The sequence below is a fragment of the Tachypleus tridentatus genome, chromosome 13 (genome assembly GCF_004210375.1).
Source record: "Tachypleus tridentatus isolate NWPU-2018 chromosome 13, ASM421037v1, whole genome shotgun sequence".
Lineage (NCBI taxonomy): Eukaryota > Metazoa > Arthropoda > Merostomata > Xiphosura > Limulidae > Tachypleus > Tachypleus tridentatus.
Genome location: NC_134837.1, coordinates 57178139 through 57193237, shown reverse-complemented (window position 1 = coordinate 57193237; position 15099 = coordinate 57178139).

Sequence of the window (15099 nt, the reverse complement as noted above, 5' to 3'; positions counted from 1 at the left end):
GTTAAATATAAAAATTCGTTTTTAGACAAAAAAATATATTTAAAAAATTAAAAAGACGGGAAAGCGTAATATTTTGATGAAGCTAAACAACAACACTGGAATTCGATCCTTGCGGTGGACATGACATTCAATGTCCCCAGTTAGTCGGCGGACTCACATCGCTAAAAACCGGATTTCGATACCCGTGATGGGCAGAGCGCAGATAACTCATTGTGTAGCTGTGTGCTTAATTCCAAATAAACAAAACCACGGCATTCAACGTGCAACTTGGACAAGAAAAGACACAAGTCGAAATAACTACCTAAAAAAAGAAATAAATAAGAAGAGGTTTTGAAGATGCAAAGGAAATTGAAAGCGCTAATAGGCATATGTTGCAAACCAGATAAACTATAAGTTTAAAACTTATATTTATTTGCTTCTTCTTATATTAAAAGAAACGTAAATAAGTAAAAAGTAATTGTATAGAAATGCAATGCTAACCAACAAATATTGATTTTTCTTTTGTTTTTATAAGTTACAACTCTTGCTAATTATATAAAAAATTGTGGATATTTGAAATGGCTTGTTACTAGTTTTCTTCCCCTACATTTATTTCTTAATATATATTGTCATATTGGTATAGCAATGTTTGCAATTTCAATATCAATATCGCAATCTATCTAAAGTATTGTACATTTAAAATATACTCTTGAAAGACACAATTCTGTCATTTGCTATATTTTGGTTGAGAAACTCGTGAACTTAAATGCACTAAATCTGTTTCTTTATTTGTTTTTTGGAAAAATAATAATTTACTAAAAATATGTAATTCGTAAAATATATAGTATGCTAAATGAAACTACTTCATTTTATAACCTCAAGATATATCAGATCTACAACGTGTTTCTTTATGAGAAGACGGAGGTAACTGTTTTCACCCCTGCATGCTTGTGTGTTTATCAGCAAGATTTCTTGAAAACTACTATATACCTTTGGGCACAAGTTGGTATAAATTTAGATCATGACGCATTATAGAAGTGATTAGTTTTCGAAGAGTAAAAGTTACAGCAAGGTCACGAGAGTAAACAAAAAACCTATGTGTTAACACGGGGACCAACTTTTCGCATTATTTTTGGTATATAATTTAGTCAGAAATGATCGGATTTTGATGAAACTTGGTGAAAATATGTAGACTATTATGCTTTAGTGTCCTGCTAAAAATTGGTCCGTATCTATATTATTAGTGATATAATGTATTTAAAAAAACGAAGCATAAAAGAATCTTGTTTCTGTTAGATCGAATGAATCCTTAAGATTTATACTCTCGACTCAAGTAGATCAAAACGATGTCTCGAGTTCTACAGTCTAAATATAGTTGTCTATTAATTTCTTTAAATTATCACAAGAGGGCAATAGAAACTTTGTTTGTTTTGTTTGTTTGTTTGTTTTGGAATTTCGCACAAAGCTACTCGAGGGCTATCTGTGCTAGCCGTCCCTAATTTAGCAGTGTAAGACTAGAGGGAAGGCAACTAGTCATCACCACCCACCGCCAACTCTTGGGCTACTCTTTTACCAAAGAATAGTGGGATTGACCGTCGCATTATACACCCCCACGGCTGGGAGGGCGAGCATGTTTAGCGCGAAGCGGGCGCGAACTCGCGACCCTCGGATTACTAGTCGCACGCCTTACGCGCTCGGCCATGCCAGGCCTAGGCAATAGAAACAGAAACTAATTCTATTTTATATATATTTTAATATCCATGTTTGTTGAGGTTTAACATAAATTAAGAAATGAATGTAGCTTATATTGTTAAATTAGTATTGCGAATATTTCGTCTGTTCTCTATATTTGTAGAAGATTCTCGAGTCTAAGAGTGAAGGATATAAGTTTTGCATTGCTATCAACTGAATTTTCGATGACCTCGCTTAATGATTATAAAATATAACTATCGCAACACACGGGAAGACAGCTTAATATTGTGGGTTTGATATACTATATACCTTGGAAGCTATAACTGTGATAAACGCTTATCAGTTGGAAAACTACAGATATTTGACCAGGAACGTTCATAGATTTCGAAGATTATAAACCGTTCAACTTCAGTGAATCAATTTAAGACGTTAGTATTTCTACGAGGACATTATACATCTTCGTCAGTAAAAAAGCTCAGGTAACCATGTTACGTCTTCTAATTTATCCCGAACGAGTCTCCGATTTATCATCTTACATATCTTATATATGACGATTTCAAATAACCGGAAATTTGAATTTAGGAGTTAATTAAATGTTAATATGTATTAAATCTATGTTATTTGCGAACAAGATTGATACATACAGTTTCCCTTTTAAACAAAAATATGTCTTAATATAAAAAAACCCAACAAACAAAAGATACAGTTTATAATAACAATTATTACTAATACTTATTACAATTGATGGTTTATATACAAGAGTTTTACAGACTTTCAAACAATATTGAGTCTTATATCAGATCTAGGACTGAAAATGTTACTGATAATCCAGGTTACCGACGAACAAATTAATTCTGAGTTGATATGGTTACAACTCGCTTAAGCTAATGCTGTCTTTTCTTAGCTAACCTCACACCTCTGACATTTTAGTGATAAAGATATTTAATTTTCTTGTTTAAATAAAAATGTCTGAAGCAATTCACCAAAGTTGAATGGTTTATAATGTTTGAAATCTATAAACGTTCCTGGTTAACTTCTGTATTTTCCCGAGTACGAGGCATTAAACACAGTTATAGCTTCCGAAGTCTATATCATCCCCACTGTAACTGGCTAGTAATAATAATATTCTCTTGGTGTGTTTGGTTTGTATATTTAAGGCGAATTTCGAATACATTCAACAAAGTTCGAACACGCTTGCGTTTTCGTAAAACAAATATTGTTCATTCTTACTCTTAGGTATCTTCTACAAATTTAGAGAAAAGGCGGGACTTGCGCTATTATTATTAATCAAGCGGAACAACGAGTAGGTATTAAAATTAACGTATAACGGGGAATTTGTTACAATCGCCCTTAAAATATTCCGTTCCAGACCACATAGAAGACTCAAAAATATTTGCAAATTTTTTAAAACTCTGGTATTTAAACCTGAGCCCGGCATGGCCAGGTGATTAAAGCACTCGACTCGTAATCCGAGAGTAGCGGGTTCAAATCCCCGTCACACTAAACATGCTCGCCCTTTCAGCCGTGAGGGCATTATAAAGTGACGGTCATTCCCACTATTCTTTGGTAAAAAGAGTAGCCCAGCAGTTGGCGGTGGATGGTTATGACTAGCTGTCTTCCCTGTAGTCTTACACTACAAACTTAGGAAGACTAGACTTAGGAAGCATTTGAGCCATTATCATAAATGTTTGTGTTAAGAAAGAAAACTTGGGTATCAGTCTTGTTGGCAAATATTATAAATTTGATACACATCGGTATTCACTTAGCTTCTAAATTAAAATTAAACGTTCTGGTTATTTGAAATGGTACTATGTAACACAATAAGTCGGAGATTACGAGTCAAGCGCTCTAACCACCTCACCTTGCCGGGCCAAATCGGAGACTCTTCTGAAATAAATTATAATACGTGACATAATAAACTAGGGGCTCATCTGAATCAGGTACAAAATTCAACCAGAAATAAAATTCAAACATTAATTAAATTTATGTTGATCAGTGGAAACAAGATTTGATCATATCTGATTATTAAGGTTTTCTTCAATCACCTTCCTTCCAAAAGCTGGAAAGATGTAACAAAATTTCGAATTAGAAGTAAACAAATCAATGAAAAAATGATATAAAAGTATGTAATTGAAATATTAGTCGATCATGATTTGTTGTCTGAAGAAGCATTAGTAGAATATTCTAGTGTCTCCACTAGCCAATCAGAGTTGAGTGATAAACATAAGCTAGAATTCAAGAAAGAGCAAGCTCATATTAAGACTGAAACAGGAAATAATCATCTTGCGACTGTGCAAACCTATATCGAAAACGAGAAAGAGCAAGCCCGAATCGAATCTAAAAGAGAAAGTAAACGTCTCGTATCGAAGATGAGAATGAAATTTGATTGAAAGAAATGAAAATTAGGTTCAATTCCAATCAACAAAAGAAAATGACAACTTTGATCTCAATCGATATATTCAAGTATCACCATTCAATGAAAATGAAGTTGATAAAATATTTCCGACATTTTGAGAAAATTGCCCAAACCATGGAATGGATAGCTGAGAAATGGTCATTATCATTACAAAGTGTTTTAACTGGTGAAGCACAAGAAGCTTATGCTGCTCTCTCTATTGAAGGTTGTATAGATTGTGATAAGGTTAAACCAGTTATTCTTAAAGCATACGAGCTAGTAATAAAAGTTTCAAGGTTATCACAAGCAAGATAGCCAATTGTATATGGAGTATGCTCATGAAAAAAAGATTTATTTCAATCGATGGTGTAATTCTATGTATATTGGTAGCAGTTTTGAGAAACTAAGACAATTATGTCGAACTGAGGAATTTGAATGCTGTACAAGTGACGATCTAAAAACTTACTTAGATGAAAAGAAAGTTGAAACATTACAGGAAGCAGTGGGTCTTTCTGTTGATTACAATTTAAGACATAAAACCATTTTTAATAGAAAAAACTTCCTGCCATCTCATCAAAACCTGTATTTGTTTAATCCACTATAGCAAAGAATTATTCTAAAGAATTCCATCTCCTCTAACTCGAAATATTGTGATAGTTATGATAAAACATTATCAACACAATCAAGACCTGTCTACCACATTTATAAAAAAAACTTGTCATGTTTTGTCCGATTGTTGTTGTTTCAAAATAAATAAGTGAAAGGAGACAACACTCATAGAGACTATCAGCTCGAAAGAAAAGAAATGATCTCTCTGCCCAAGTCTTGATGGCTAAGAAAGTGGGAGATGAAGCAGAAATGCTATATTGACGAGAAAAGCGTTTGCTGAGAGTATCGGTAATGCTTTGGGCATCAACAGCTTCCTAGCCATCAGAGAGCAAGATAGAATGGGGTAGTAATATACTGGCCACTGAATCTTGTCCCATGTGACTTTGAAACTGGTGGTAGAAGAGATGCTGGAAAAATACTTAATCCAAGATTCCTTCTGGCAATAACGTCTGACCTGGCAAGCGTGTGCACAGACCCACTGAAAAGCAAAATGATTTAAATGTGCGGGATACTTACGAAACATATCCTAGGCCCGTTTTTGAGTTTCCAATGCATTTGCAAGCAGGATTCCACCACGGACGAAAAGTCACTCCTGCCACACAGTCGTCTATTGATGGCTTACAAACAACGACAGAATCAAGTTCTAGGAGAGCAGTGAAGAGGGCCAGTGGCCTGGTCGAAATTCCACTGAGGCATACGGATTGTATGGCATCGATCCAGGCCAGTCTCTCTCAAAATGATAGGAAAATTATCACTTTCCCGTGGATCACTGTCTACCACCCAACAAAAGGGTAGTAAAGGGAAGCAGATAAAGAGATCACCTCTTTGCTTGTGAAACCTAGTATCACCAGATCAACCAATTTTAACAAGTGTTTATTCAGTATAGACTTGTACAAAATATTTCTAAAAAATGCTGAATAAGGTCATTTGTTATGTACCTAGTTCAGAAAAATGTTGGAAATCAAATGTACGAAGCATTGAGTATAGAGTGGAATAATAGGGCGTTTTTCGGAAAATGGCATGAATCACTTTGCACTCATTGTGCACAGTTAATATGTTGCTAATATGGCTAGGGATGGATGAATCATTCTAATTATGGTTCTATTGAATTCCTGATGTGGCAAAACATGGTGAGAGACCAAAATCAACTTTATACGTTAACTGGTTCAAAAGTTATGAGCGATTTTGCGAAAATGCACCAAAATTTAGCCGCCATCTTGGATTTCTGCCATGTCACAAAATTTCAAATTTTGGTCCAATTTGTGCTTTATACAAAAGTGAATAACAACAATTTAAATATTATAGGCCAAGTGGATGCAAATAATGATCATTTCATACATATTGTATAATTTTACGATTTTCGGTGGCGGCCATTTTGAAAAGGGCCCGAAAACCCCCTTATACCATGAAAGCGCAACCGGAAACATATTTAATCTTCAAAAGTATCCTAAAAACTTTCAAAAAAAGTTGGTTTAAGAGGATCATGGGGTGGTGGTGCAGGCAGACTTATTATACATGCCCGACGATATCTTCTCTGTAACTCACACAGCTACATCAAAAATCACGTTTACCAACGTTATGTGATTTATAACGGTGGTACACAGCCTTTCCTTCTTAACTGCTTTTACAATTGCTAAAGGTATCATGAACTTACATATTTTACACGTACTTAAAACTACAGAATAGAAAGTGGCATCTCAGTTGCACTATGTATAAGGAAACCACTGTTTCCTTATGGTTCATCATTATTGTTGTTGTAATGCCTTTACAGCTGCATAGTCTTCTGAATATGAATATTCAGCAGGTGGACAACATTTAAAATCTAGGTCCTTGAAATTCATCTGTTATTTCAGTAACGCATGGTTTATAATAATGATGAACTTCATGTCAAATAGAGGCAGTGATGTATGACAAGTAAAACTATATAATCCGAGCACTTTCAAAGGTGGAACTTTCTTCTATGGTTATAGGGTTACTATTTCATTTCTAGACTTGTTGATATCAGATTTAGTTTGTGTCATAGAATTGTATACAGTACATAATAGACTTAAGTGTGATAAGTTATAAAAATGTTAACCAATTTTTATAAAAATAAAATAACAGCAAAATATGGTTAGAAATTGAGAAAATGATAACGTGACACAATATACAGGAAACAATATCAATATGAAGAAACTAAGACATGATTGACTTTTGTATGTCTTTTAAAAAATTTCAAACTAAATTTATAATTAAATTTTACATTATTAGTATTATTCATGCCTTAAGGAACCATAAATGTCGGTGTTTTAAAGGAATGCATATATATATGTGAGGACGAGTGACGTCATTCTAAACACTCAGTTTAATAATCCTACAAACATACAAACAAAGTCCACCAAAAATTTAACGAGTTTGTATCACAGATGTGAGATCAGTTTGTCTACAAAAACCTTCAGGCCCGGCATGGCCAAGCGTGTTAAGGCGTGCGACTCATAAGTCGCGGGTTCGCATCCCCGTCGCGCCAAACATGCTCGCCCTTTCAGCCGTGGGGGCGTTATAAAGTGACGGTCAATCTCACTATTCGTTGGTAAAAAAGTAGCCCAAGAGTTGGCGGTGGGTGGTGATGATTAGCTGCCTTCCTTCTAGTCTTACATTGCTAAATTAGGGACGGCTAGCACAAATAGCCCTCGAGTAGCTTTGTGCGAAATTCAAAAACAAAACAAACAAACAAACAAAACCTTCAACATCAACATCAGATATGTTGGTAGCCATACTTTAGCTCATGCACAAAGAACAACTAAAACAACAACACTTATTATAAAACCAATTTCCGCCTCGATATTCATACCATTAACTATTTCAGCTAAATGTCAAATTGCCTTGGGTCCATAGTAAACATTAGCACTGGTGCAAAGTCAGCGGTACACTTTAGTCTTTGGATATCTGTTGTTCCAATTCTATCATTTTAAAATACAGTAGCAACGCACTAGACTAAATTGACAGTGCACGATAAAATATCAGTTGCACATTTAGAGATACTTTAATTCTTTATTTTAAATGAACTAGTGGAGTCCACTTCTTTTGGATTTTGATAAGTCAGTATATACCACAGAGCAACAGTAGATCATCAAGTTCATTAGTTTAAACTATATCTTATCGTTATCCCTTCTGTTGTTTCGTGACAATTGGTTTGGAAAAAACCTTTGTTCACATAATTTTTATTTTATTGTGAAAGCAACTAATAATTGACGCAAAATGTTTATCTGTGCTATCTGTAAGATTGGATAAAAAGAACCCTCACGACAGGGTAAAATGGCATTATCCAACATGAAATAACTGCGATATAAAATATTAGCTGGATATAGCAACTACATTTTATTCACTTACGAAATTATTTAGATGATTTCAGTATATATTGAAAAGACTGTGCACAATGTTAAAGATGCATATTACGTACGTCAATGACGCCAATGAATACAGTTAAAATCGTGAGGAAAAATGAATACATTGCAGTCGAAGGCAATAAAAGAAATGTATTTCAATGGTGCAGGGCAATACTTCCAAATGAGAAAAAAACTACGTTGGTCTAAGCTGGTTATCATCAAGCCATTCCACATTATGAAAATTAAAAAATTTTACTGTGTTTCTTCTGTGGCATGTTTTTTATAACTGTATGCTTTTTCAGTTTGAAATGAACAAAGAGAAATTCCTTAAAATATATACTCTGTAATCATTTTAAAAATTCAGAGAGATTACCCAAGACCGAAGTTGTACAAAAGCAAAAATTAAAGTTGTATTTTGTCATTCACTTTCACGCTAATCTCAAGTGTGGTTTTGCATAAGGCTACTTGAACAATAGTTACAAAGAATTTATTTGATGAGAACGCTTCATAATATTCATATACAGAGTAACCGTTTTGTCTCACTTTCCCTTACATTTGACTGTAAAGAACTGTTTAAAGTAACAATAAATTACAACAGCATTCATTATACTATCAGTGATATGTAGGTCATGGTCATACAATGATGAACAATTTAGGGAAAGCTAAGTGAAGCCTGTAGAAGCAGAGTTGTAATTAGTCGTAATAAACGAAAACGTGTATTGAATATTATACGATATATACTCCAAACATGCAGTAAACGATCTCTATCAATAACTAGTAATTACAACGGTAAAGCATTTTCTCTTTAATACAATAATATTAGTTCGTATATAAAAATACAGTTACAGAATGTTTGTAGAAGTTGAAACTGGTTTTATTCTGACTTAGTGTAAACTGAAGAATAGGAGAAATTATAAACCAACCTTATATTCATATATTTTCGTGAACTGCGGACTGTCTGTCCCTGGGATATAAAAATGATTGTAGTCTAAGGATATAAAACGTGGATTTATAAGTTTGGTTTCCTAGATTTCTTAGTATACAAATGTTAGAAAATAAAGATTGTTCTCCAGTCAACCATAATGCCCTAGCATCCCGTTGAACTTGGAAAGCTCACTAGGAGGGTACTTCTACAACTCGTGACTCTTCTTGCACTTTAAGTATCAGTGAAGGATAAGAATGAGGAGGAAGCCCTACAGCGATGGGTGGTATAGTTATTAACTGGTCATCTGCACGTAGGCGGTTTGAGTGTGATGGCTGTTAATTAATGGCAGACTAGTAATAATGGGAGGAGAGGTGGACCACAACAACATCACAAAGAAGTTATAGAATATTATCTGATAAGAGCTAATAGATGGCTACCTTAGGTGGAAGTAGTAATAAAAGTTTGAGACTGAGAGATCACGTGACGTATATCGCATTTACGACTCCAAAGTGCAGAGCACTTTTTTTTTATGATAAGTGTACCATTAAATTATTTTAATAGTTACCTTTGTATTTTTGTTTTTTTTATAGCAGATAATATTTTTTCCATCTGAAGTGATGTTCTGTAAATCCATTTTAAAAGGGTTAATGATTAAAGCATCTTTCACTGGTTGAATTGATAATGCCTGTATATTACAGACAATGAATTCTGTGAATGACGAGTCACGTGGTGATATTACTGAAGATAAAGGTATGAGGTTTCTTGTTAGATTAAAGCCTCTATACTTCCATACTTCTACTTGATTTCATGACGCTTATTGTGACAGAAATCTGTCTTGAACAAAGAATGTTTGGCATCTACAAAAGTGCACATACTATTTTTCCTTTATCTTTTAACAAAGACTGTTTTTCACCTTTCTTCAAACATGTCCAATTTGTATATTTCTCACACAACTTAAAATTCAGTAGAATTTTCAACTTCAGATTATTCTAAATTGTTTTCTATTTCACCCTTCTGTTATTAAGCAAATATATCTAATACAAGTAAAGAAATCAGTTCACACGCGGTACCACGTGTAGAGAAGAAATTGTAATGCCATGATTATATTATTTATAGTGGAGTATTCTGTTTCATCAAATTTTGTACCGGTTCTTTTTTGAATTCTTGATTAGAAATGCTTAAACGAATGCTTCTAATTTAAAGAATGTCTCATTTTGAAAGTAAAAGTGCTCACCGTGATCAAAATGGAGTGTTTGTCACCAGGTAAAGATGAAGATATGAGAAAGGTGTCACGTCTAGACGTCTTCCCAAGTCCGTAACATCGAAAGAGAGTGAATGTTGAAGGTCAAAGTCATACAACTTTTGGATTGTGCTAATTCATTTCAGATAATGATTACCAGGAAAAAGAAAGGTGAGTGAAAGTTCTGTGTTGATCTTAGACAGGTGAATAAGGTAACTAATATCGACACATCTTTTTTAGTGCAAACAGATGTGTGTCTGAATACATTAGAAGGTTCTTACTGGTTCAAAACTTTTAGATCTAACATCCAGATATTGAAGTCAGGATGGATGATATAAGTAAGCTAAGAGGCTATATCAAGTATATAAGAGATGGTTTTGTATGATATCTGTGTCATGCCAATTGGTCTGTGTAATGCACCTGCCATTTTTCAGAGGTTGATGAAGCTTATACTGAAAGAATTCTAGGTGGTCTACGACAATAAGATTTTGGTGTTTAGTCACTATTTCAAGTTAGTGGTTGAGAAACTGAGAGTTGTATTCAAATAGATAAATATATAGGCTTGAAACCGAAACCAAGAGCGCGTTCATTCATGGGAACTAAATTAGAGTTTCACATTCACATTATACAGAACAAGCAAAAATAGCTGTAATTAGAGGCTAGCCTCAATGTGTGATAAACTACTGATGATTCATGGTCAACTTCATCAAGATAGTAGAATTATTGTTCGTTCTCAGAAAAAGCGAAATGTATTTTTAATGGAATGGAATGTGATCAAGCATTTTGATTCATATGGGGTGCTTTAGCAGATGTTCCAGTGCTAGCTAGCTGTTCACAACAAAATAACAAGTTCTTGTTAGACACTGACAATGAAACTAGAGTGATAAACTTGCAGGATGGAATAGAATGAATAATCATTTATGTTAGTTTTATGCTTACAACTCCTAAATGACACTTTGTAATGAATAAGAACTACTTGCAGTTATGTTTTTTGTAAAACATTCTTATCACTACTTGTATGATAGGAGGTTTATTCATCATCTATCCTTTGCTGAAGTGGTTAATGAACTTTAGAAACATAAAATAGACGACATAATATCACAATAGATAAAACATATTGCAAGAATATGACTTTTTCACAAAGACACGCACAAACTACCTCCCATCACAGTGAGACTTTGTCCATTCATAGAATGTCCTAATCCTGGATGTCATGTTAGAGTTGAGACTACAGCCATTTCTACCGCAACAAAAACAGAACATTAAGTACGCTATTCCAGTGACAGATGGATGTTAAGATTAACACTTCAAGAACTCCAGGAAGAGAAAATGAAGGACACTGACTTATTGTGAGCACTCTTTGCCATGCATAAAAGTGAAGTCTGTCCGGTACTGACAGAGAAACATAAAATGTATGTATATAATCTGCGATGCGTGTATAAACATTTACTAGTTATGAAGTTACGATGTAAAAACTGATATAAGGCACTAAGTCGTGGTTTTCGGATTGCACTGTAACTAGTGGTCCATACAGCTTTATAGCAAGAATAATTCTCGGGACTTCAAAAACACAAAGAATGGGGGCATCAAGGTATTAATGACATATATTGTAACATTGAATAACGTTCTTCTGGATGCATTCGAGTTGCTATAATTGGCAGTGGTGTAAATATTGTGCGTCATATGTCACCCAGGGTAACAAGTGTTCGCGACAGGGTGAGCTCCAAACGATAATTGTTAGTTGTCCTCTGCAGAAGACAGTCCTAAATATTGTTGGTTCACTCCCAGAGATCACAAGAGCTCATCGAAACATACTTGTTGTTATTAGCTATTCAGGAAGTTGACCAAGGCTTATTTGTTGGCTGATAAGACAATACACTTTTGCTAATGTGTTAGTATAAAATTGAATAGCAAATTCTGAGACACCAGAAGCAATACGTGAGGATCAGGGAGATAATTCAGCAGCTGACTGTTTCTATAGTTGTTTAAAGTGTTAGGCGTGCTGAATATGCTTACTTCACCCTTCCACCCCTTTTTAAGTTTGGTATAATGAAAAGATACAACAGACTACGGAGCAGATACTTATGTAGATTGTTAATACTGATAGAGCCAACTAAGATGAGTACTTGCCATCCGTAATGATGTCAAATAGAACAAGGTAAAAAGAAAAGAACAGGCTGTTTGCTGAATTATATATGTTTAAAGAGGAAATATTTCTTTTGTTGATGTGACCTTCCCTCACGAGATGTTCACAAACATATTTAGATTGCTTATGGTCTATGATAATCAATACACGAATTCACCTGACCACAACTATGAATAGCTGTTCAATAACAGAAGAAGTGTTATGATTAGACAATAAAAGAAGGAATATTCCAGTGTGGTGCATTGGGTTGTCTAGGGTTCAAGTCTTAAATCATGCAGGCTCACCTATTTAGGAAGAAACAGCTAATAGTTCATGATGAACCAGATGAAAAATTGTTGGAAAAAGAGAAATCAGACTACTGTGACTGTTAGTAATTTCACAGACATTGACCTTTGAGTCAATATAAGTGGAACAGGTCAGCTACAAAAATAGATAAAACAAGTGTTAGCGTAATTAACCAATGGTTAAAAGTGCTGCTACCTTTGCTTTCAAAAACCCCAAGCAGTGGCAAAATACACTGTATCATATGGCTTCTACTTGGATGGTAAAAGTTATGTGAGCTGGAGCAAAAATATACTCACTAACTAAAACATAGCCCATTTATATTACTGAAAAAAATTGGTGAGACGTTTGAAAACTGGCTTCAAACCCTTGCTTTGTGAATTATTGGATAGAAATGCTCAGCATGATATAGGAACTACATTTGATGACTAATGATTGATCATCAACAGCTAGTGTAGTCATGTCAACGAAGAAACAGGACGGAAATACATCGTAATCCTTACTTTCTTACCTATAATGAGTTTTAAGGCTAAATATCGTCCAATGTTGTGAGGCAATCACTCCAATGATATATCTAATTTACTAGTGACAACTCCATAGAACATTCCACTTTTTATTCACTAGGCTCTACAATTTCTGTCTGAGGAAGTAGGTATAATACCTCACAATTTTGGGAAAGTAGATACAGTACCTCGCACCTGTTGAGGAAGTTTATATAATACTTCCCACTGTTGATGAAGTAGCTATACTTCCTCTTGCTGTAGAGGAAGAAGATATAATACCTCACACTTGTAGACAAGTATGTATAATACGTCACACTGTTGATGAATTAGCTATATCTCATAAAACATAGGAAGTAAATATTATTCCTTACACTGTTCAGGAAGTAGCCATAATGCCTAGAGCGTTGAGGAGTTAGAAGGTTAATTTAATATTAATAATTTTTTTGTTATTTTTGCTGATCCTTTGAATTGTTTTTACTTTATATTTGACACCCAGTCTATAAGTCGATAAGACTGCATACAGAGGATTGGATGAGCTATAGGAATGGGTGTGTGTAACGGTTTTTGATAATAAAGTTTGAACAATTAAAATGTGTTCCAATAATGATTTTGATCTGTTAACCTTAAAAAAAAATATTCTTTAGTACCAAAATAACTCATTTTTCAATAGTGTTTGGTCATAGAGATGTAGAATTTAGGAGACTGGTTAGACTATGTTTCCTTTGCACAATACAGTGAAATTGTTCATGTTGACATAATGAGATTAGTCAAATAAAAATTGCTTAAGAATATTCAATTCTAGTTTGTTTAAATCAGAAATAAAACCGCTCATCGTTCCATATCCTCTAAAGTGAATTATGGTGTTGTTACTGCCACTTCCATGATGCTACTTATGGTGCTCTGCTACAACTATTGTTATTATTATTTCATTCTATTCCTCACACACCAATACTAACTCTTAGAACTGGATATGTCACAGAAGTGATTTTTCATACACTGGTGATGTGTATATTGTCATTAAAGAATACTATGAAATTAGGTAATATCAAAATATTTTCTATCGCTCTACAACTTTCGTGGCAGATAATTATCGGCACACAGTCTTCTCAGGTAACTTAGGTAATGACAACTACAGGAGACTTATCTGTCACTCTTTCGCATTATATTTTAGCTTGCTTGTATTCGATTTGACCTAACAATAAAAATTAAACTCTTGATCTTCTTGCATCTTTTCAAAACTTTCTTTAAATGTCATCAGTACATCAGCTGGTTTTGTTGTCGCTGCAGACTGGCACAGCTCTTGTAAAAATACAGCACATGATGAGGTAAATATGTAACTCATAGAAAATCAGGACCACGTTCTTCATACCTTTCGGTAATCTCTGTGGAGAATTTACTCTAGGTCTTACCTTTATGGATAGTTTTTCACAAGATATTTTAGAATTGTACCAAAAGCTTTCTTGCAAAACAGCTTGTGTTGACAAGGTTGAAACAATGTATGATACTCTCTGAAGAGTCAGCATGCTATTTTGACCTACATTTCTTCTTCCCTCAGTCTATCAGTCCAGTAATTTGGGAACAAAACTGCTGCTGAGTAATTATCGTCATACACGCATTCCGGACTAGCGCAAAAAAGAGCTGGTCTTTATCATTTGATGGCTCAAACAGTACAGTATAGTACAACTGAGACACAGGCGACACAAGAGGAAAGTACATTCCTCTTATGTCGCCTGTGTCTCAGTAGTGTTTGTGAAGTGGTTGCGACCATCTGTCACCGTACCAAATGATGAATCTGATTTGACATATGTCCCATGTCTCGGTTGTGTTTTTAAAGTGATTGTACTCATCTCCAACTATACCAAATGATGACTGTGATTTCACATATTCCTAAACCTTTCTTAATCAACTGAATTCTGCTTTTTAAACACAGAATCAGTGTCATCAAGATTTGATACTGAGATTC